This window comes from Nerophis lumbriciformis, linkage group LG26, assembly GCF_033978685.3.
Source record: "Nerophis lumbriciformis linkage group LG26, RoL_Nlum_v2.1, whole genome shotgun sequence".
Classification (NCBI taxonomy): domain Eukaryota; kingdom Metazoa; phylum Chordata; class Actinopteri; order Syngnathiformes; family Syngnathidae; genus Nerophis; species Nerophis lumbriciformis.
In genome coordinates, this window is record NC_084573.2 from 29,521,936 (window position 1) to 29,544,724 (window position 22,789).

Consider the following 22,789-nt stretch of genomic DNA (forward strand, 5'->3'; position numbering starts at 1 on the left):
TATGTATGTATATATATATGTATATATATATATGTGTATATGTATGTATATATATGTATATATGTATGTATATATGTGCATATATATGTGCATATATATGTGTATGTATATATATGTGTATATATATATATATATATATATATATATATATATATATATGTATATATATATGTGTGTGTGTATATATGTATGTGTATATATATCTGTATGTATATATATGTGTATGTATGTATATGTAAATGTATATATATATATGTATAAAAATGTATATGTGTATGTATGTATATATGTATGTTTATATGTATATGTATGTTTATATATGTATATGATTTTACATTAATGTATTAAATAATGGTACATTTAAGTAATTATTTTAATATATATTTAATTGCATTCCATTTCACTGTATATAAAGGACAATCATATTATCAGTGGGTTTATATGTGAAAGATAGGCTCCAGCACCCCCCGCGACCCCCAAAGCGGTAGAAAATGGATGGATGGATGGTTGTTCACGCGGTCACATCCGTATTGCTATACAACATGTGCACTGACTCCTGAAAATATGTGTTTCATTTCTGCAGCATTGCCTCTTGAGAAAATATTGTGGATAATATTTACTCTTGACATGTTTGACAGCAGCAGTAATTATAAAGTGAGGGTATCTGCCAAAAGGTCAACAGTGTATTATGACAAACTATAGCCGTTTCGGCGCGGAATAAAGCGCAACTTCTATGTGAGGAATATGTGCAGGCTTTTTTTTACTCCCAATAATGAGCCATTTTAACATAACTTTGACCATGACACTTAGATATACTAAGTCTATATATTTATTTATATATATAGCCGTGATTGTGCAAATCACACTATTTGTGCGGCAAAAGGTCACAACAACCTGTTAGGTGAGAAGCAGCTCTCTGGGTAACAATAAGGATGGTGAAAATGTGCAAGTGGGTGTCGGGCGCCCTGACAGGAAGGTTAGTAATTGGGAAGATGTTGGAGTTTATTGTGACTTTTTTGACACATATGTCAAGCATAACCTGGAATGAGCGATGGTTTTTAATTCTCTCACTCTTCTGCAAACATCTCGGTCAGTCACTTCCTGTTTGAATTAAGAATAACCGTGTGCCGAAATTCAGTCATACTCTTATAGCAGAAATATTTTGAGCATTTAGCTCACTTTTCTCACATTTAAGTTTTAAATTAAATGGTGATTGAATGTTATATCTAAATGTAAAAAACAAATATAAATGGTATAGCTAAATGTCAAAATGTAAACCTAAATGTTGAATATAAATCTAAATGTTACGTGTGAATCTGAATGCTAAATTTAGATCTAAACTTTGAATCTACATGTTAAACTTAAATGCTAAATATATAGCTAAATGTTAAATTTAAATGATGTTGAATCTAAATGTTGAATATATTTGTTAAATATAAATGTTACATCTAAATGTTGCATCTAATCGTTAAATATGAATCTCAATGCTAAATATAAATGTTAAACGTAAATGTTAAATATAAATACAACATTTAATGTAAATTAAATGTTGAATCTAAATGTTAAATCTAAATGTTCAGTGTAAATGTTACATATAAATGTTAAGAGCTAAATGTTGACTCGAAAAATAAATGTAAATGTACATCCATCTATCCATTTTCTACCGCTTGTCCCGTTCGGGGTCGCGGGGGTGCTTGAGCCTATATCAGCTGCATAAATGTATATGTTAAATTTAAATGATAAATCTAAATGTTAGATATAAATGTTAGGTATAATTGTTAAATATCAATGTTTAATATTACTGTTAAATATAAATCAAAGATGTGGGCGTGACTTTGCGGCTGCAAGGGGTGTCTGATTGGTTGAATATTGTCATGTCTGTGTGATCATGTTTTGTTTTAGTCATGTTCGATTTTGTTTTTGGACTTTTTGTGCACTTTTGTTGTTTTGTCACCATAGCAACCATTAGTTTTCACCTGTCACGTCACGCACCTGTTTCCCGTTTTGAGTCACGCACCTGCTTTCACTAATCATGTCTATAGTATTTAAGTTCATTGTTTTCAGTTCGTCGTTCTGGCGACATCCCGCATTCATACCCCTGTCACACTCTGCGCACTTCATGCCATGTCCAAGTAAGTTTTTTCTATTAATGCCACAGTTAGTGTTTTTGTTTAATTGTTCACAGTTTTTTGCCCACGTGCAAGTCTTTTTGTTTCGTTAGTCAAGTTTGTATATCCGCCTTGAGCGCGCTTTTTGTTCCTTTGAGTGTTATAAATAAATATGTATTTACCTTCACGCCATGACCAGTCCAGCTTTACTTGCATCCCGGGAAAACAAACACACCATAGTCCACGTCGTGACAGATGTCGCCAGCTAAATAGTTTTTCCGCGAGGAAGTTGGACGAGGGAGCGTGGGAGCTCCTGCGCGCGATGGAGGAGGAAACGCTACGCTACTCCTCCGTGGAGCGCAGAGACCGGATGTGGGGGCCAAATGGAGAATTGGTGCCATTGAACTCCGTGTGGCCCCACGACGTTGGCACGTCGCCCCAGCCGCGGAAGCGTCGCCCAAGACGGAGGACGTTTGGGAAGCCTGCCGCGAGCGGTCAGGACACCTCACTCCCGCGGTCTCCTCCCCCTCCGGGCGGAAGCAGGCTGCTGCCAGCCCCGTTGCTCCAGGATGACGTCACGCCATCACCGGAGGATGACATCACAGAGCAAGATTTTTTTTTCCTCAAATCTCTTTTTTTTCAACCGCTCCCAACCAAAGACTCCATGTCCGTAACAAAACTTTATCAAGATAAGTTTTTAGAAATCAGGTCTAGTCAGTCACAGCCATCCAGATTTCATGCCTCACCCCCCAAGACTCAAGTCCCGCCCCCGTCACAATTTTTTTCTTTTTTTCCGCCCACACAACCCCAGGTGGGGGATAAAGAAAAACATTTTGGACAATTAAAAGGGGAAGTTTCTGCCCCCCTCCTGACCTCCCTCCGCCCACCCCTAGAGAGAGTTCCAGACCGCAGGGAGCGCGTCTGGTATCCGCCCCTTGAGGGGGGGGCTGGGGTCGGAAGCTGTGCTGGTGGGGTGGCTCAGCATTACCAAGCCAAGCCACAGCCACCAGCACGGCCGCCGCCACCGGTCTTACGGCCTGCTAAGTCTCAACCTCCGGTTCGGCCACCACCACCGGTCTTTGGGCCTGCCAAGCCGCAACCCCCAGCTAGGCCACCTCCACCTGCACCAAAGCTAGCACCAATAGCAGCTCCACGCCAAGCTCCAGTGCTGCCAGCCGCAGCTCCACGTCAAGTGCCGCCAGTCGCAGCTCCACGTCAAGTGCCGCCAGTCGCAGCTCCACGTCAAGTGCCGCCAGTCGCAGCCCCACGTCAAGTGCCGCCAGTCGCAGCCCCACGTCAAGTGCCGCCAGTCGCAGCCCCACGTCAAGTGCCAACAGTCGCAGCTCCACGTCAAGTGCCGCCAGTCGCAGCTCCACGTCAAGTGCCGCCAGTCGCAGCTCCACGTCAAGTGCCGCCAGTCGCAGCTCCACGTCAAGTGCCGCCAGTCGCAGGTCCACGTCAAGTGCCACCAGTCGCAGACCCTCCACGCCAAGACCAAGACCAAGACCCACGCCTAGACCAAGACCCACGCCTAGACCAAGACCAAGACCCACGCCTAGACCAAGACCAAGACCCACGCCTAGACCACTTGGGGCCACTTGGTCTGGCGACCCACCGCCATGTCCCCCTCCCGTCCTCCCATGACTCTTGTTAATTTTTTTTCTTTTGGACATCTGGGATCTGTCCGTAAGGGGGGGTTCTGTCATGTCTGTGTGATCATGTTTTGTTTTAGTCATGTTCGGTTTTGTTTTTGGACTTTTTGTGCACTTTTGTTGTTTTGTCACCATAGCAAACATTAGTTTTCACCTGTCACGTCACACACCTGTTTCACGTTTTGAGTCACGGACCTGCTTTCACTAATCATGTCTGTAGTATTTAAGTTCATTGTTTTCAGTTCGTCGTTCTGGCGACATCCCGCATTCTTACCCCTATCACACTCTGTCTACCTCTGCGCACTTCATGCCATGTCCAAGTAAGTTTTTTCTATTAATGCCACCGTTAGTGTTTTTGTTTAATTGTTCACAGTTTTTCCTTACCATTTTTATTTAGATATAACATTTATATTTAACATTTACATTAACATTTTTACATTCACCACGTTTCATCAAATATAAATTAACGTTGTTGCCCTAGGGGAAACTGGGTAACACATGGCACACTGACAAAGCTTGACCTATTGTTACTATAACAATTATTTTGTATCTCTAGTTATCATTACATATACGTATTGTTGCATTTGAACACCTGTGTTGTTGTTAATAGAGGTAAATTATTGGTGTTGTTCATTATCAATAGTGCTTTTTCTATTGGTATTTGTGATGCTCCATTTGTAATGTAATAATGCTCAATGTCATTTATGTATTATTATTTATTTCACTAACTGCTTCTTTGCTATCACTTTTACCATCATATTTGTAAATTTCCTATTTGCTGATGTTGTTCTATTGTTGTTGGTGTGTTTTCTGTTGTTGTTGTTTTTGTCTCTCTGTCTAATCCCCCTCTTATCCCCACAATTTCCCCCTCTGTCTTGCTTTTTTTCTCTTTCCATCCTCTCCTGCTCCGGCCCGGCTGCTCCAAATGATAATATAAATCCATTTAATAAAGTCGGATACAAATAAGGCAACAAGAGAAGTATCCTACACTTCTCTCTTGTAAAGCAAATTTGTACAGCCGATATGGGCATCTACATCAACTATATGATTTGCCTGAGAAGCTGGATAGGACAAAAAAAAATAAACAAATATTGTCAGAATAATTGTATCTAAGTTATCACAAAACGTTTTGTTACATTGAGTTCCCGGCGAGAAGACAAAAGCTGTCTTTGAACCTACCAAGAAGAAGGCTTGTAAAACTCCACTGTGTAGGATGGGAAGCAACATGAAGGTGTTCTGTTTCTTTCATGTATTGTAATCCACAGAAAGATTTTGTCTTGACCCAAGAAGTACAAAAGCGGAGAGGAAGCAGGACCAAACTCCTCTCCAGGCGACCTTTTCTGTGAACTGTTTTACGACCTACCTCTTTTACGACCTTTTCTTTGAACTGTTCTGTAACCAAAGGCGACGTCTGTTTACGACCCCCGTCCCTTAGAAATAGCTGTTGCCATGTAATCAGGGAAAGTCCAAATAAAAAAGGCGGCGTACAATCTTTCATCAGGAGCGTGGGACGACACTGTGCAAGGGTACAGTGTCTACATGTTTCTCCTCATTGAGCCAAATGTTATTCTGTCTCTGTTTAATTCTTTGCTTCTTGTCTTGTTTAATAGATGTCATCAGTATTTGAACCTGACATATATATATATATATATATATATATATATATATATATATATATATATATTCAACATTTATATTTATATTAACTTTTGGATTTAACATTTAGATATAGCATTTATCGTCACCATTTAATTTAAACTTAAATAAGAGAAAAATGTGTTACATGTGAGAAATAGATCTGCCAGACACGTGCGACGTGTGAATTTTTACCTTTTAGCACCCGATATTCGGCTACATAACTCCGATATTTGCCGCAGAGAGTTTTTGTAGGCGGCTGAAGAAGTCAATGTTCTACTCGACTGAGGACAATGGCAGAGTAAATCCAGGAGCATGCAAATCAGTCCAAATAGCTGCGGTGTCGGTGAAGGGTCTGCCTCTCAAGCAATCAAGTAAACCAAGTGTTTAATGGCTTTTTGCTGGAAATGAAATGCATTGTGGGAAAGTGGGAATGAAAGCTCCAATGAGAGGAGCCTTCAAAGACTTCAATAAAAAGCCGGACAACAATTATAAAGTTATTCATTGTTGAAGTATATTACTTGTCGTGTGATTGTTCCTGTTAGGCAGAAGTAAATAAACGATGATCGAGATTTGATACTTGCACATGCTGTAGACACGTAGACGAAATATATGAAGACGTATTAGAATTACACTGAAAAAATGTTATAAAGTTTTATATTTTAACAAAAAAAGTTGTCTTTTATCCAGAAAAAGTCACCTTTAATGTTAACTCTATACTAACTAAATGTATTCACTATTAATAATAATTTAAAAAAAATCACATTTGTTTTAAAATCCTGATAATTGTGTTAAATGACCAGTGTTGGGGAGTTACCGTTGGCGGTAACTAGTAGTCTAACGCGTTATTTTTTGTATTCAGTAACTCAGTTACCGTTACTACATGATGCGTTACTGCGTTATTTTACGTTATTTTTTATGTAGTATCGGCTAGAAACAGAAGATCTGAGTGTGTTTTATTGGAGAGTTGCAGTATCGTCCTTCTGAATGTTCTTGTGTCACAAGGGAGAGAAGAGGCGCGCTCTGTGTGTGGGTGTGGGGAGTGGAGGGGGGGCCGTGTCTGTGTTTACTAACAAGACATCATGGCGGAGCCGCAGTCGAGTTTCTTAACATGGAGATATTCTCACTACTTTTCTTTTGTCGAGCACAAAGAAAAGAACATTTTAGTTAAATGTAAGTTGTGTCTTGGATCAAAGATCCCATCTACTGCCCAAAACAGCAATTCAAATCTGCTGAAACAGCTACAAAAACAACATGCTTCGACAAAGCTAGTAAAGAGAGACACACTTCACCTCCACCTCCAACAGCGGCTGGATTTTAACGGAGGGACTGCTAGCCAGGACAACATTGATAGAGCCATTGTAGCGTATGTGCTAGAAGACATGCAGGCTATTTCTACAGTGGAGTCACCCACTTTCAGGAAGCTAATTAGTATCATAGCGGCCGTCAAACGGCAAATGGTACGAAAACATTTTCCAAGTACCTGGACACAGTGAGTACATAAACATGGTAAGCGAGCTAAAGAAAACACTCCAAAATGTGCCTCTGCTCATCATTCAGCACTGAAGGTACACACACTCTGTCAATTCTCTTATATACTCTTTCATTCTAGACTTCTTGAGTGTTTGAGTATCACACCACTCCAAATGTATAGACTGTAAAGTTCACAAACATAAAGAGGGATCCTAGTGGGCCAGGCCAATCTTTCCTTTTCTCTAAACTAAAACTGGGGAAATGTGTAGAGTGTTCTGGGCTTCAGTACAGTGTTGATCTCCTGAAGACATGATTTTATTTCCTTGAGAGGAAAAAAATGCTTGGTTAGGCTTTGTGTATGTCATGTGTGCCTTTCTTGGGTGAAGCCAGGTTTACAGCTATGTTGTGACATGTTGTTATTATGCTGTTTGTTACTTATGTATGTTATGTTGCAGCTATTTAAAATAGTTTTGTCAACTTGTTCTGGCCCAAAATAAATTGGCTCTTTGAAACATATCTTTGTCTTTGTGTGTTGTATGTACACCACATTGCTTAGCAGAGTTCAGTGATGCAAATGCATGTCGAGTTGATCAACAAATTGTATTATTCTCCAGTGCAATAACAGTACTGAAATGAAGGCTAAAAGGGCATTAATGGGAGCTTTAAAAAAAAAGGAACTAAATAGTTACTTTTCACAGCAACGCATTACTTTTTGGTCTAAGTAACTGAGTTAGTAACTGAGTTACTTTTGAAATAAAGTAACTAGTAACTGTAACTAGTTACTGGCTTCCAGTAACTAACCCAACACTGCAAATGACTTAATGCAGAGGTCTTCAACAAGTGGTCCGTGAACCCTAGAAGGTCCAACGAGGTACTGCAGTGGGGTCGTGAAAGTTTTAGTTGATTAGCCTTTAAAAATATATTTTTTTTTCACATCCCCTATGCAAATTGTCCACAAATGTAAATGTTTTTAAACACACATTAACATTGATTCAACATACTGTAGTTCAGAAATAGAAGTGCTATGGACACTATTCACTGTAAGTAATTATATTATTGTTAGCATTTAGCACATTAGCGCTCTAGTTGCCCGGTAGCGATTACCTCGTCAGATGCCTGTTAGCAATTAGTGGCGGAAGCTGCCAGCAAGCAATTAACGTTCTAGTTGTCAGCTAGGGATTAGCGCTTCAGTTGTCAGACAGCGATTAGCGCGGCGGTTGTCAGCTAGCAATTAGAAGTCAAGTTGTCGGTTAGCGATTAGCGCACCAGTTGTCGGCTGGTGATTAACAAACAATTTTTTTCGCAAGTGATTAACGTGTTAATTGTCGGCAAACGATCAGCACACTAGTTGTCAGCTAGCAATTAACGTTCCAGTTGTGTGCTAGTGATTAGTGTGCTAGTTTCCAGCTAGCTCTTAGCAGCGCTACACTATATAATTTGAATATTGTGCTATTGCACAATAACAGAGTACCACTAAGACCGGATTGAATGAAAACACAATTTTATACAGAATATGAAAAGGAAACTATGTCCATAACAAAACATGTCAAGGAAGAAAATAAAAGTATTAAAAAAATAAATAATAATAAACAATAGGATAAGATACAAAATTCAGAAAGACACAAAAAAAAGGCCAAACTAAATCACTTTGAATTATTCCAATAAAGACATCAATTTAAGGGCTTTTGTACTTTTAACCATTTTTCAAGATTTAATTGATAAATTAAAAACATTAAGCCAATGTGAAGGTTTTACTTTTCCTTTGAAGGGTAAATTCCATTAATAATTTCAAATTGTATTTCTTTAATTTTGGGAAGAATTGGGTATGTAATATATCATGTCCTTATTTTCCTTAGCTCTACTTTTGTAAATACCTTTAGGATATATTGTCTAAAATACAATAATTTTGTAACAATTACAAGTATTTTTTACTTTTTTTCTATAATTGTTAAAAAAAAAAAAAAAAGTTCCCTAAAATAACACTTTTAATTTGTTTTGAACTTTTTTCTTTTTTTTTTTTTTTTTTAGAAAAAAAGTAGTATTTTTTTGTTTGATTAAAAACACGTTGCATTCTGATATACGTTGGAAATAATTGGTAGTTTGTGAGTTCTTGGGGGTTGAATCACCAAAAATTATTCCCGGGCGCGGCCACCGCTGCTGCTCACTACTCCCCTCACCTCCCAGGGGGTGATCAAGGGTGATGGGTCAAATGCAGAGAATAATTTCGCCACACCTAGTGTGTGTGTGACAATCATTGGTACTTTAACTTCTAACTTTTTAAAACTCGAATGCATCTTTCAGATGGACTCAGGTTAATGCATCCTAGTTTTTCCACCACACTGCCACCTGGAGGACGGAGTGAGCAGTGCTTCTCTTGCATTTGTGGAATAATGACATTGTTCTGATTTTATTTATGTTGGATTTCTTTTTTTTTTTTTTTTTTTAGATAAAAGCCTGATAGATCAAACAGCCAAACTGCGACATTTTAATCGTATCTTTCCCTTCCAAGCCTTTTATTTGTTGAATAAACTTTAGTGTCTTTATCTGTCACTTTTCAACCTTATTTATGCAGAATTGTTTTGCCTTTCATGTCTTTGTTTTCTTTATTTCCCACTTTTTGGCATTTTTCCCCTTTTTTGCAGCAGCAGATAAACAAACTCGTTTAGTCTTTTTCTGTCCAATGATTTACTGGCCATCTTTCCAAAAAGACGATGTCATACCTGTCAACATCCGCATTTCAAAATAAGGGACATTTCCTGGGAAAAAAAGGGATGAATTAATATGAATTATGTATCATAGGACTTTCTTAAGCCCCGCCCCCCACATTACCACGGTTACGCCGATTAATTGAAGGACCGGAAGTTGTGTTGCTCCGGGACCTCATTCTTTTTTTTCCATGAAAAGTAAAAAAAAATTATAAAAATAAAATAAAATCCGATATTGATATTTGTCTGATATCAGCAAAAAACAAGTATCGGACGATATCGTCTTGTCCGATACAAGCAGTCCTGCAGCGTGTTTACTTCACAGGTAACATCTCAATGTCCTCCAATGAGCACGCCTTCTACTTTACTATACTACTATAGGCTACCAGGAGCTAGCAGCTACACAACAGCTAAGCACACAATAGCACACAAGCTAGACATACAAAGTAATAATTGAACAATATCGCAGTCTAAAACAGCACATTTGTCAATATAAACAAGTGTCAAGTAATTATAGTTGCATATTACTTACACGCATCCAGTAACAAACGTGTCCGCATCGTTCAACTTAATGAATTAATGTGGCCACTACACTGTCAGCAAAAAAAAAAAACAGTTTCAACTCATGGACACCATAAGCCAGTGCTTCTCAAATATCTTTATTTACTGTTAATAAAGATACAATGTTGTGCAGAGGTGTACTTACAACAATTTCATAGACAAGTGATACTATTTATAGATGGGGGGGAGCAAAATGGTTTCCTCTTTATAAAGGGGTGATAGCTTTTCATGATCCTTCATGTTTTTAGACTTGTTTTCCTGTGTTTTGGTGCTACTTCCTGTCCAGCGCTCTTATTTTACTATTTTCATTTCCTGTTTTGGCATGTCCTGCGGTGTCTTTACCTCTGTTCTGAGCAGTCAGGAGTCTCACCTGTGTGTGATAGCTCATCAGCAGTGTCGTCAGATAGTTCTTGGTACCAATGTACTTTGTATGCAGTGTCAGTGTTCCTGCTGTGAGTAGTTTTTTACATTCCCTGCAAGGTCTTTTGGATTTTCCAGTGGTCGACGTTGGTGCTGTCAGCTTTTTCCTTTCATTGAATATATCTTCAACCGCACGTGACCTGTTGTCTCTGCATCTTGGGGTCACGTTACTGGCAACCATAACAAAGGTAAGTGTTTTTCATTCTATCTTTGTTCTCTTTTTGAGTGATTTCACTTGATCAAGCCTTTTTTGTAATCATTCCACCGTACAAAATAAAAGTTTGTGATTCATGCTGATATCGTATTGGATAGTATCGGCATTAGCAAATATCTAAGGCTCTAGTATCAGTATTTTATGGGAAGTGAAAATTTACCCATTTGGTTGACTGCCTTGTTTGTCCACATTGGTGCTATCAGATTGTTCCTTTCTATTAAGTATATTTCTATCTGCACCTGACCTGCTGTCTCTGCATCGTGGGGTCACGCCGCCAAGCCCATAACATAGCTAGGAGCTTTTTAATCTACAATTTTTCTCGGTTTGAGTAATTTCACTTGATCAAACCTTTTTTTTTTTTAACATTCCACACCACAAAATGATAAAAGTAAGTATGATTTGTGCTGATATCGTATCGGTTCAATTTCGGAATCAGTCTATTCAAGGCTCCAATATCGTAATCTTATGAGAAGCGGAAATGTACCTTTGGTCGACTGCCTGGTTTGCCCATGTGGGTGCTATCAGCTTTTTCCTCTATTAAATATATTTGTACTTGCACGTAACCTGCTGTCTCTGCATCTTGGGGTCAACCCGCCAGCCACCATGCCCATAACATAGCTAGGTGTTTTTCATTCTACTTTGTACTCTGTTTGAGGAATTTCACTTGATCAAACCTTTTTCTAACATTCCACAGTACAAAAAAAATAATAAAAGCATCTATGGTTGGTGCTGATATCGTATTGGATAATATCGGTATCGGCCAATATTTAAGGCTCTAATATCCGTATCTTTTGGGAAGTGAAAATTCACCCATTGGTCGACTGCCATGTTTGTCCATGTTGGTGCTATCGGCTTTTCCCTTTTTATTAAATATATTTCTACTTGCACGTGACCTGCTATCTCTGCGTCTTGGGGTCACGCCACCATGCCCATAACATAGCTATGTGTTTTTCATTCTACTATTGGACACTGTTTGAGGGATTTTTCTTGATCAAACCTTTTCTGTTTGAGGGATTTTTCTTGATCAAACCTTTTCTAACATTCCACACTACAAAATAATAAATGTATGTATGATTGGTGCTGATATCAAATTAGATAACATCGGTATCGGCCAATATTTAAAAGTTAAATAGTTAAAATACCAATGATTGTCACACGCACTAGGTGTGGTGAAAATATTCTCTGCATTTGACCCATCACCCTTGATCACCCCCTGGGAGGTGAGGGGAGCAGTGGGCAGCAGCAGTTCAAGGCTCTAATATCCGTATCTTTTTGGAAGTGAAAATTCACCCATTGGTCGACTGCCATGTTTGTCCACGTTGGTGCTTTTAGCTTTTTCTTTTTATCAAATATATTTCTACTTGCACGTGACCTGCTGTCTCTGCATCTTGGGGTCACGCCGCCAGTCGCCACACCCATAACGTAGCTATGTGTTTTTCAATCTACGATTGTTCTCTGTTTGAATGATTTCACTTTATGAAACCTTTTTTCTAACATTCCACAGTACAAAAAACAAAAGCATGTATGATTGGTGCTGATATCGTATTGGATAACATCGGTATCGGCCAATATTTAAGGCTCTAATATCCGTATCTTTTTGGAAGTGAAAATTCACTCCTTGTTCGACTGCCATATTTGTCCACGTTTTTCCTTTTAGTAATTATATTTCTACTTGCACGTGACCTGCGATCTCTGCATCTTGGGGTCACACCGCCACACGCCAAGCCCATAACATAGCTAGGTGCCTTCAATCTACTATTTTTCTCTTTTTGGGTGATTCCACTTGATCAAAACTTTTTTTCCCCCAACACTCCACATTACAAAATAAAAGTATGTATGATTCGTGCTGATATCATATCGGCTTAATATCTTTCCATCCATTCGGCCAATATTCAAGGCTCCAATATCGATATCTTATCGGGAGTGAACAATGTGTTTTGGGACACAAAAACAATAAGGTACGGACTTTTTGAAATGTAACGGGAATGTTAGAGTAATAGTACGTAAAAGTATTGATACTGTGTGTTTTAGATATTGTACGGCGGTATCGTCGTAGTCATTCTAAAATGCGCTCACACTGTTGCAAAAGTGCAAATGATAAACACGAGCATTACAACACAGCCTAATTGATAATACACAAACCCCAGACTGTAGGAACATGAGCATGTGGTGAAAACATGTACAGTCCATAAAATATATGAATATTTATTACAAGCATTGATCCAGAGAACATTACCGAGCTGAAAACGCTTATGACTCCACTTCCTTATTCATACCCAAGGTTATTGCTGTTTGCATCATAAGCCATAGATGGCTACAATCCCCCCCAGGAACATGTATGCACTGTAAATGATCATCTTTTTTTTTTTTTTACTGATTGTTTTAGAGCTCTTAAAGGAACAGTATGCAAATCCTTTAACAGCTATAAAATCATGTTAATCATACACTGGTTTATGTGGAGAAGAACAGAATTAATGTCATTGGCCAAGGGGGAACCCCGAACACCCTCCTTTTTAGTGGTAATATCGGCGGACCAGCCAGGACACCTCTCATGCTGTGTCAGCGTTTACCAATGTGTGATGCTGATTGAGTTCCGAGTTGTTCAGCTACCAAAAGGAATAATCTCGCAAAACTTGTTAACATCCATCCACCTTCTAAGTCTCTCCATGTCCTAGAGCAGTGGTTCTTAACCTGGGTTCGGTGAGTCGGTCTCAGGGGTTCGGCGAAGGTCAAGACACACCCGACTCATCGTGTAAATAAAAACATTGTTTGGATACCCCCAAACAATGTTCCCTTTAATTTTCCATCTGATTTGCAGGTGTGTAAATGTTAGAATAATTATGTATAAGTTATCACACAACTCTTATGCTTAAAGGCCGTTGCTATAGTTATTATCAATTGCGCTGAAGTTGTACTTTTCTATCCGTGCAAAGGCACAACTTGTAATCTTGCTTTGCGAGTTGTCTCGTGTCAGCAGTTTGTTTCCAGACCCTGCCTGCTGACAGCCAAGGACGGACATCGAGTACCTCAACGCAGACAAAACAGAGACAGGGCGAAATCACGAGTGTCAGCACATTTCCATTCTGAATAATCATGTATTGTGTCTACTGCGGGTGCTTGCATTGCCCCTCCCTTCAGAAGCAGCCTCAGTGATGTTAACTAGGGACCTCCCGAATAAATAGAGGAGCACGTGGTGCTGTACCTTAGAGCGTAGGGGGAAACTGTAACTGAGTGTACAGCCCAATACGTCTCTCCTCATGAGTAAAATTCAACTCTGTCTCTGCTTGATTCCTTTCTTCTTGTCTTGTGTAATAGATAGTTTGGTGTTTGAACCTGACAGTAATTTCTTGTGAGTTCATGCACTGTGTTGGTTTTGTTCTTGGAACAAGGTGATGTTCATGCACGGTTCATTTTGTGCACCAATAAAAAAACAAAACATAACTTTGTCTTGAATTTAAAAAAAAAAAATATAATAATATTTTTCACTAAAGAAGGGTTCGGTGAATGCGCATTTAAAACTGGTGGGGTTCGGTACCTCCAACAAGGTTAAGAACCGCTGTCCTAGAGTAAAACATTTGAACAATTTTGACACATTTTAAGCCGACCACACAAAAAATACAAAATAAAACTAAAATAAAGTCAAACTATTCGCTCTTTTTAAAGACACAGGAGCGATGCTGTCACAATGCTCTTCACTCGGGCTGCAGCTATTGGTTATTTTAGTAATCGACTAAGCCGGGGGTCAGCAACCCGCGGCTCTTTAGCGCCACCCTAGTGGCTCCCTGGAGCATTTTTAAAAATATTTGAAAATGGAAAAAGATGGGGGAAAAATAATACATTTTTTTTAGTATGGTTTTTGTTTGAGGACAAACATGACACGAACCTTCCCAGTTGTTAGAAAGCCCACTGTTTTAATATGTTTAATGAGTATTTGGTGAACATCGTTTTGTCCTACTAATTTCAGCGGTTCTTGAACTCACCATAGTGTGGACGGTGACGCAACAGTTTGTTTACAAGGTAAAATCTTCCACTCCTTCTTTGTCTCATTTTGTCCACCAAAAGTTTTATGCTGTGCGTGAACGCACAAAGGTGCGCTTTGTTGATGCCATTGACTTGTTGGAGTGCTAACATGCTATTTAGACTAGCTGTAGGTACCCATTGCATCATTATGCCTCGTTTGTAGGTATATTTGAGCTAATTTAATCTCCTTTACTTTTATCCTCTTTGTATATAATTTAGTTTTTCATGTCTCGTGACACATTATCTGTATGTAATATTGGCTGCATTCCTGTTTGTGTGCCATGTTGTTCCAGACCACAGCAAACATTACCTAGATTGCCAAAGATTTTAATAAGTCCATTAGAAGAAGACAACCTGCAGTTTCCTTTAACTAGGACACACACATTTATACCTTTTGGCCATTAAAAGCCAGTAATTTCCAGGAGTTATCTCACCTTCGAAGTAGCCTCTGATTTACTAATGTTGTAAAAATATGTAGAATAAATATTACATTTCAACATTACTGTCAACGACGATTTGCTTCAGCCTGCGACACATAGTCATTTTGATAGTAGGCTATTATAACTAAGATAGACACTTACGTCATATGTTGCCTTCATTTTAAGACTTATATACGGCTTTTTAAATTTTTTGCGGCTCCAGACACATTTTTTTTTTGTATTTTTGGTCCAATATGGCTCTTTCAACATTTTGGGTCGCCAATCTCTGGACTAAGCTATTTAGTTTTTTTCGGTCAATCAAGTAATCGGATAAAACACATTTTAAAGTTTCAATGCGTATTTTAAAGGGAAAAAAAATTATGTCACGATCACACATTGTAGCGGTAGTTGTGACCCCCAAAATGGATTTAGTAAACAAGAAACCAAAAACTAGTGCAGCTGGGAGTGCACAGGAAGCAGGTTAAGCTATTCAAAGCATGAACGAGCAATCTCAAACAATAAACAATGTTTCATCCCCGACTGAACGACGAGGCTGGCACATAAAGACCTCTGATTATTAGGGATGTAACGATATCAAAATCTAACGGTACGATCAGTGATGGTCAAGCTACTTGGAAAATGTAGTGAGCTAAGCTATAAGTTACTTGACTTTTTTCTGGGGAAAGATAATTGCGATTGTTTTATGTTTGGAAATAACATGATAGCCCAGCGAGCACAAGACATTGAAACAACGTTGAGAACTTGTTGAATTATGTTAATGTTGGGTTCTGACTTTGATTCGACCATTGAAGTTTGATCATTTCCCAACCAATATTCTACAACACAAATATAACGTTGAAACAACATGGCTTTTGACAACGCTAAATTAATGTTGGGTTCTGACTTTGATTTCACCATTGAAGTTTGATAATTTCCCAACCAATATTTTACAACACAAATACAACGTTGAAATAACATGCTTTTTAATGACGTTTAATCAATGTTGGGTTCTGACTTTGATTTGACCATGGAAGTTTGATCATATCCCAACCAATATTCCACAACACAAATACAACGTTGAAACATGCTTTTTGACGACGTTTAATCAATGTTGGGTTCTGACGTTGATGCGACCATTGAATTTTGGTCTTTCTCCAAACAATATTCTACAACACAAATACAACGTTGAAACAACATGCTTTTTGATGACGTTTAATCAATGTTCGGTTCTGACGTTGATTTGACCGTTGAATTTTGGTCATATTCCAACCAATATTCTACAACACAACTATAACGTTGAAACATGCTTTTTGACGACGTTTAATCAATGTTGGGTTCTGACGTTGATTCGACCGTTGAATTTTGGTCATTCTCCAAACAATATTCTACAACACAAATACAACGTTGAAACAACATGCTTTTTGATGACGTTTAATCAATGTTCGGTTCTGACGTTGATTCGACCGTTGAATTTTGGTCATATTCCAACCAATATTCTACAAAACAAATGCAACGTTGAAACAACATGCTTTTTGACGATGTTTAATCAATGTTAGGTTCTGACGTTGATTTGAACATTGAATTTTGGTCATTTTCCAACCAATATTCTACAACACAAATACAACGTTGAAACAACATGCTTTTTGATGACGTTTAATCAATGTTCGGTTCTGACGTTGATTCGACCGTTGAATTTTGGTCATATTCCAACCAATATTCTACAAAACAAATGCAACGTTGAAACAACATGCTTTTTGACGATGTTTAATCAATGTTCGGTTCTGACATTGATTTGACCGTTGAATTTTGGTCATTTTCCAACCAATATTCTACAACACAAATACAACATGCTTTTTGACAACCTTTAACCAATGTCAGGTTGTGACGTTGATTCGACCATTGAAGTTTGGTCATTCCCAGCCAGTATTTTACAACATGAATACAACGTTGAAACAACATGCTTTTTGATGACGTTTAATCAATGTTGGGTTCTGACGTTGATTTGACCGTTGAATTTTGGTCATGTTCCAATCAATATTCTACAAAACAAATGCAACGTTGAAACAACATGCTTTTTGACGATGTTTAATCAATATTGGGTTCTGACGTTGATTCGAACATTGAATTTTGGTCATTTTCCAACCAATATTTTACAATACAAATACAACGTTGAAACAACATGCTTTTTGATTATGCTTAATCAGTGTTGGGTTTTGACTTTGTTTTGACCATTGAAGTTTGATCATTTCCCAACCAATATTCCACCACACAAATACAACGTTGAAACATGCTTTTTGACAATGTTTACTCAATGTCAGGTTGTGACGTTGATTCGACCGTTGAATTTTGGTCATTTTCCAACCAATATTCTACAACACAAATACAACATGCTTTTTGACAACCTTTAACCAATGTCAGGTTGTGATGTTGATTCTACCATTGAAGTTTGGTCATTCCCAGCCAGTATTTTACAACATGAATACAACGTTGAAACAACATGCTTTTTGATGACGTTTAATCAATGTTCGGTTCTGACGTTGATTCGACCGTTGAATTTTGGTCATTCTCCAACCAATATTCTACAACACAAATACAACGTTGAAACAACATGCTTTTTGACGACATTTAATCAATGTTCGGTTCTGACGTTGATTTGACCGTTGAATTTTGGTCATATTCCAACCAATATTCTACAAAACAAATGCAACGTTGAAACAACATGCTTTTTGACGATGTTTAATCAATGTTGGGTTCTGACGTTGATTCGAACATTGAATTTTGGTCATTTTCCAACCAATATTTTACAACATGAATACAACGTTGAAACGACATGCTTTTTGACAACGTTTACTCAATGTCAGGTTGTGACGTTGATTCGACCATTGAAGTTTGGTCATTTCCCAGCCAGTATTTTACAACATGAATACAACGTTGAAACAACATGCTTTTTGATGACGTTTAATCAATGTTCGGTTCATACGTTGATTCGACCGTTGAATTTTGGTCATTCTCCAACCAATATTCTACAACACAAATACAACGTTGAAACAACATACTTTTTGACGACATTTAATCAATGTTCGGTTCTGACATTGATTTGACCGTTGAATTTTGGTCATATTCCAACCAATATTCTACAAAACAAATGCAACGTTGAAACAACATGCTTTTTGACGATGTTTAATCAATGTTGGGTTCTGACGTTGATTCGAACATTGAATTTTGATCATTTTCCAACCAATATTTTACAACACAAATACAACATTGAAACAACATGCTTTTTGATTATGCTTAATCAGTGTTGGGTTTTGACTTTGTTTTGACCATTGAAGTTTGATCATTTCCCAACCAATATTCCACCACACAAATACAACGTTGAAACATGCTTTTTGACTGTTTACTCAATGTCAGGTTGTGACGTTGATTCGACCGTTGAATTTTGGTCATTTTCCAACCAATATTCTACAACACAAATACAACATGCTTTTTGACAACCTTTAACCAATGTCAGGTTGTGACATTGATTCGACCATTGAAGTTTGGTCATTCCCAGCCAGTATTTTACAACATGAATACAACGTTGAAACAACATGCTTTTTGATGACGTTTAATCAATGTTCGGTTCTGACGTTGATTCGACCGTTGAATTTTGGTCATTCTCCAACCAATATTCTACAACACAAATACAACGTTGAAACAACATGCTTTTTGACGACATTTAATCAATGTTCGGTTCTGACGTTGATTTGACCGTTGAATTTTGGTCATATTCCAACCAATATTCTACAAAACAAATGCAACGTTGAAACAACATGCTTTTTGACGATGTTTAATCAATGTTGGGTTCTGACGTTGATTCGAACATTGAATTTTGGTCATTTTCCAACCAATATTTTACAACATGAATACAACGTTGAAACGACATGCTTTTTGACAACGTTTACTCAATGTCAGGTTGTGACGTTGATTCGACCATTGAAGTTTGGTCATTTCCCAGCCAGTATTTTACAACATGAATACAACGTTGAAACAACATGCTTTTTGATGACGTTTAATCAATGTTCGGTTCATACGTTGATTCGACCGTTGAATTTTGGTCATTCTCCAACCAATATTCTACAACACAAATACAACGTTGAAACAACATGCTTTTTGACGACATTTAATCAATGTTCGGTTCTGACATTGATTTGACCGTTGAATTTTGGTCATATTCCAACCAATATTCTACAAAACAAATGCAACGTTGAAACAACATGCTTTTTGACGATGTTTAATCAATGTTGGGTTCTGACGTTGATTCGAACATTGAATCTTGGTCATTTTCCAACCAATATTTTACAACACAAATACAACGTTGAAACAACATGCTTTTTGATTATGCTTAATCAGTGTTGGGTTTTGACTTTGTTTTGACCATTGAAGTTTGATCATTTCCCAACCAATATTCCACCACTCAAATACAACGTTGAAACATGCTTTTTGACAATGTTTACTCAATGTCAAGTTGTGACGTTGATTCGACCGTTGGATTTTGGTCATTTTCCAACCAATATTCTACAACACAAATACAACGTTGAAACAACATGCTTTTTGACGACATTTAATCAATGTTCGGTTCTGACGTTGATTTGACCGTTGAATTTTGGTCATATTCCAACCAATATTCTACAAAACAAATGCAACGTTGAAACAACATGCTTTTTGACGATGTTTAATCAATGTTGGGTTCTGACGTTGATTCGAACATTGAATTTTGGTCATTTTCCAACCAATATTTTACAACATGAATACAACGTTGAAACGACATGCTTTTTGACAACGTTTACTCAATGTCAGGTTGTGACGTTGATTCGACCATTGAAGTTTGGTCATTTCCCAGCCAGTATTTTACAACATGAATACAACGTTGAAACAACATGCTTTTTGATGACGTTTAATCAATGTTCGGTTCATACGTTGATTCGACCGTTGAATTTTGGTCATTCTCCAACCAATATTCTACAACACAAATACAACGTTGAAACAACATGCTTTTTGACGACATTTAATCAATGTTCGGTTCTGACATTGATTTGACCGTTGAATTTTGGTCATATTCCAACCAATATTCTACAAAACAAATGCAACGTTGAAACAACATGCTTTTTGACGATGTTTAATCAATGTTGGGTTCTGACGTTGATTCGAACATTGAATCTTGGTCATTTTCCAACCAATATTTTACAACACAAATACAACGTTGAAACAACATGCTTTTTGATTATGCTTAATCAGTGTTGGGTTTTGACTTTGTTTTGACCATTGAAGTTTGATCATTTCCCAACCAATATTCCACCACTCAAATACAACGTTGAAACATGCTTTTTGACAATGTTTACTCAATGTCAAGTTGTGACGTTGATTCGACCGTTGGATTTTGGTCATTTTCCAACCAATATTCTACAACACAAATACAACATGCTTTTTGACAACCTTTAACCAATGTCAGGTTGTGACGTTGATTCGACCATTGAAATTTGGTCATTTTCCAACCAATATTTTACAACATGAATACAACGTTGAAACGACATGCTTTTTGACAACGTTTACTCAATGTCAGGTTGTGACGTTGATTTGACCATTGAATTTTCATTTCCCAACCAACAACGTGGATCCAACGTTGGACATCAACGTTGTCTCACTTTACAAATACAACAATTTTGCAACGTTGTTTCAATGTCAGTTTTAAAGGAAATGTATGTATAATCAACGTTGTATCAATGTTTTGTACCCGTCTGTGTATTGTACTGTATTGTACTGTTTAAAAAATATCATAAAACCAATAATTTGTGACCAAAAATCATGTATGGAAATTGATTTTTGTAAATAAAATAAATAAATAATACAATTTATTTGTTCAGAGGGACCAACAATTTCAAATAACTGGTATGTCGTGTATATATAGTACAGTATGAGTACAGTATGATCATAACCACATGTACACACTAGCACAGGGGTGGGCAATTAATTTTTACCGTGGGCCGCATGAGCAACCCGAGCACTGCTGGAGAGCCACATCGACAATATTTCAATTACATTTTGCTCAATATTATTATTGATATACCGAAAGATAAATAAATAATAATAATAATAATAATAATAATAATTTCATTTAACCTAGCAGATTGTTTTTGATGGTTTAATTTTTAACACTGTCTTACACAACACTTCCTGATGTTTAATACAATGCAATAATGTCAATTTCCGCATAGGGTTAATTTCTGTGATTTTATCTTGCATCCTCTTTAAAAGTCCAACATTTTTCTCCGTCAGATTTAGACAACGATCTCTTGTCACACCTGCCAGCTTGTCCCATTTCAGTCCTAACATGTCCAAACACGCATTTACCTATATGTGAACAAGTCATTACCTGTGATTGTCCCTTTTAATTGACTGCATGGCTGCCAGCTCCTCCGGGATTTGAAAGTCTGCAGTTATCACACATAAGAAGATGAGCAGCTGGGCGGTGTCACGTGCATCGCAGCTCTCATCCAAAGCCAGCAAAAAACAGTCAAAGTCGGCCGTTCTGTTCTTCAGCTGAAGCTCCAGGTTTCCAGCGATGGTCTCAACCCGCCTCGTTACAGTGCGTCGGGAGAGTGACACGTTCTTAAATGAAACTCTTAAATAAACTCTCCGTCAGAAAACGTTTTACTTTTTCTGGCGATTTTGTGAGAAATGACGAAACTCGTCCTGACGGCTGCATCTCTGGGGGTGTGAAATTTGGCAAAAAGTCCTTGTTGGGTTTGCAGTTTTACCATCAACGCATCAGCCTCCCTTACGCGCTCTTCATCGGACAGAACCCGGTATTTTTCCTCGTGCTTCGTCGTGTAGTGGCGATTCAAATTATATTCTTTAAACACAGCAACCTGCGTACCACAAATTACACGGCTTTACCTTTCATCTCTGTAAAGAAATACTTGGCAGTCCATGTCTTGTTGGAAACACGGCATTCATCATCAACTTTTCTTTTTTTTTAGCGTGAGCTGACATCTCGGGGGTAACCGGGCATCACTTGTCGCTGTGCACCTTCACTCACAGGTTACACACGGACATATGCCCATAAATAACATTTTTCAAAATAAAAGCAGTACAGTTGTATTGCACGCACGACATAGATGTTTTTTAAAATGTATTTTGTAATTTGTGATTGCCGCTGTTCACATTCACTCACAACCACGCACGCGCATACGTCCACACGGAAGTAATACAAATAATGCTTTTCAAAACAAAAGCAGCACCGTTGCATTGCACACTCGACATAGATACTTTTTGAAATGTATTTTGTAATTTATGATTGTCCTCACGCGGGCCGGACAGGGACGCACAAAGTGTGTGGGGGCCGCAGAATGCCCAGGTCTGCACTAGTATGTAGAATCAATTGTTTCCATGGTTGCCAATATAGATGATTTTCATGCTAAAAAAACAAAAAAAACACATTAATGCTTGTTAAGGATTTCGTGCCCCAACAAGAACATTTGTGTGTTTGTGTGTGTGTGTGTGTGTGTTTTACCTCTGTTTTGTCCAACTTATCAGCCTCAGA

The 22,789-nt window shown here is 37.9% G+C and overlaps 1 protein-coding gene across 1 annotated transcript in view; it reads left to right on the top strand.

Annotated features, from left to right (window-relative positions):
• The first annotated feature begins 10,546 nt into the window (after nucleotides 1-10,546).
• The window catches only part of nrxn3b (neurexin 3b), a 1,114,596-nt gene continuing 1,102,353 nt past the window's right edge, over nucleotides 10,547-22,789 (top strand). Inside the window, exon 1 of the mRNA XM_061987032.2 lies at nucleotides 10,547-10,742. The gene's annotated coding sequence lies outside the window, so the exon portion shown is untranslated. The remainder of the gene's footprint in view (nucleotides 10,743-22,789) is intronic.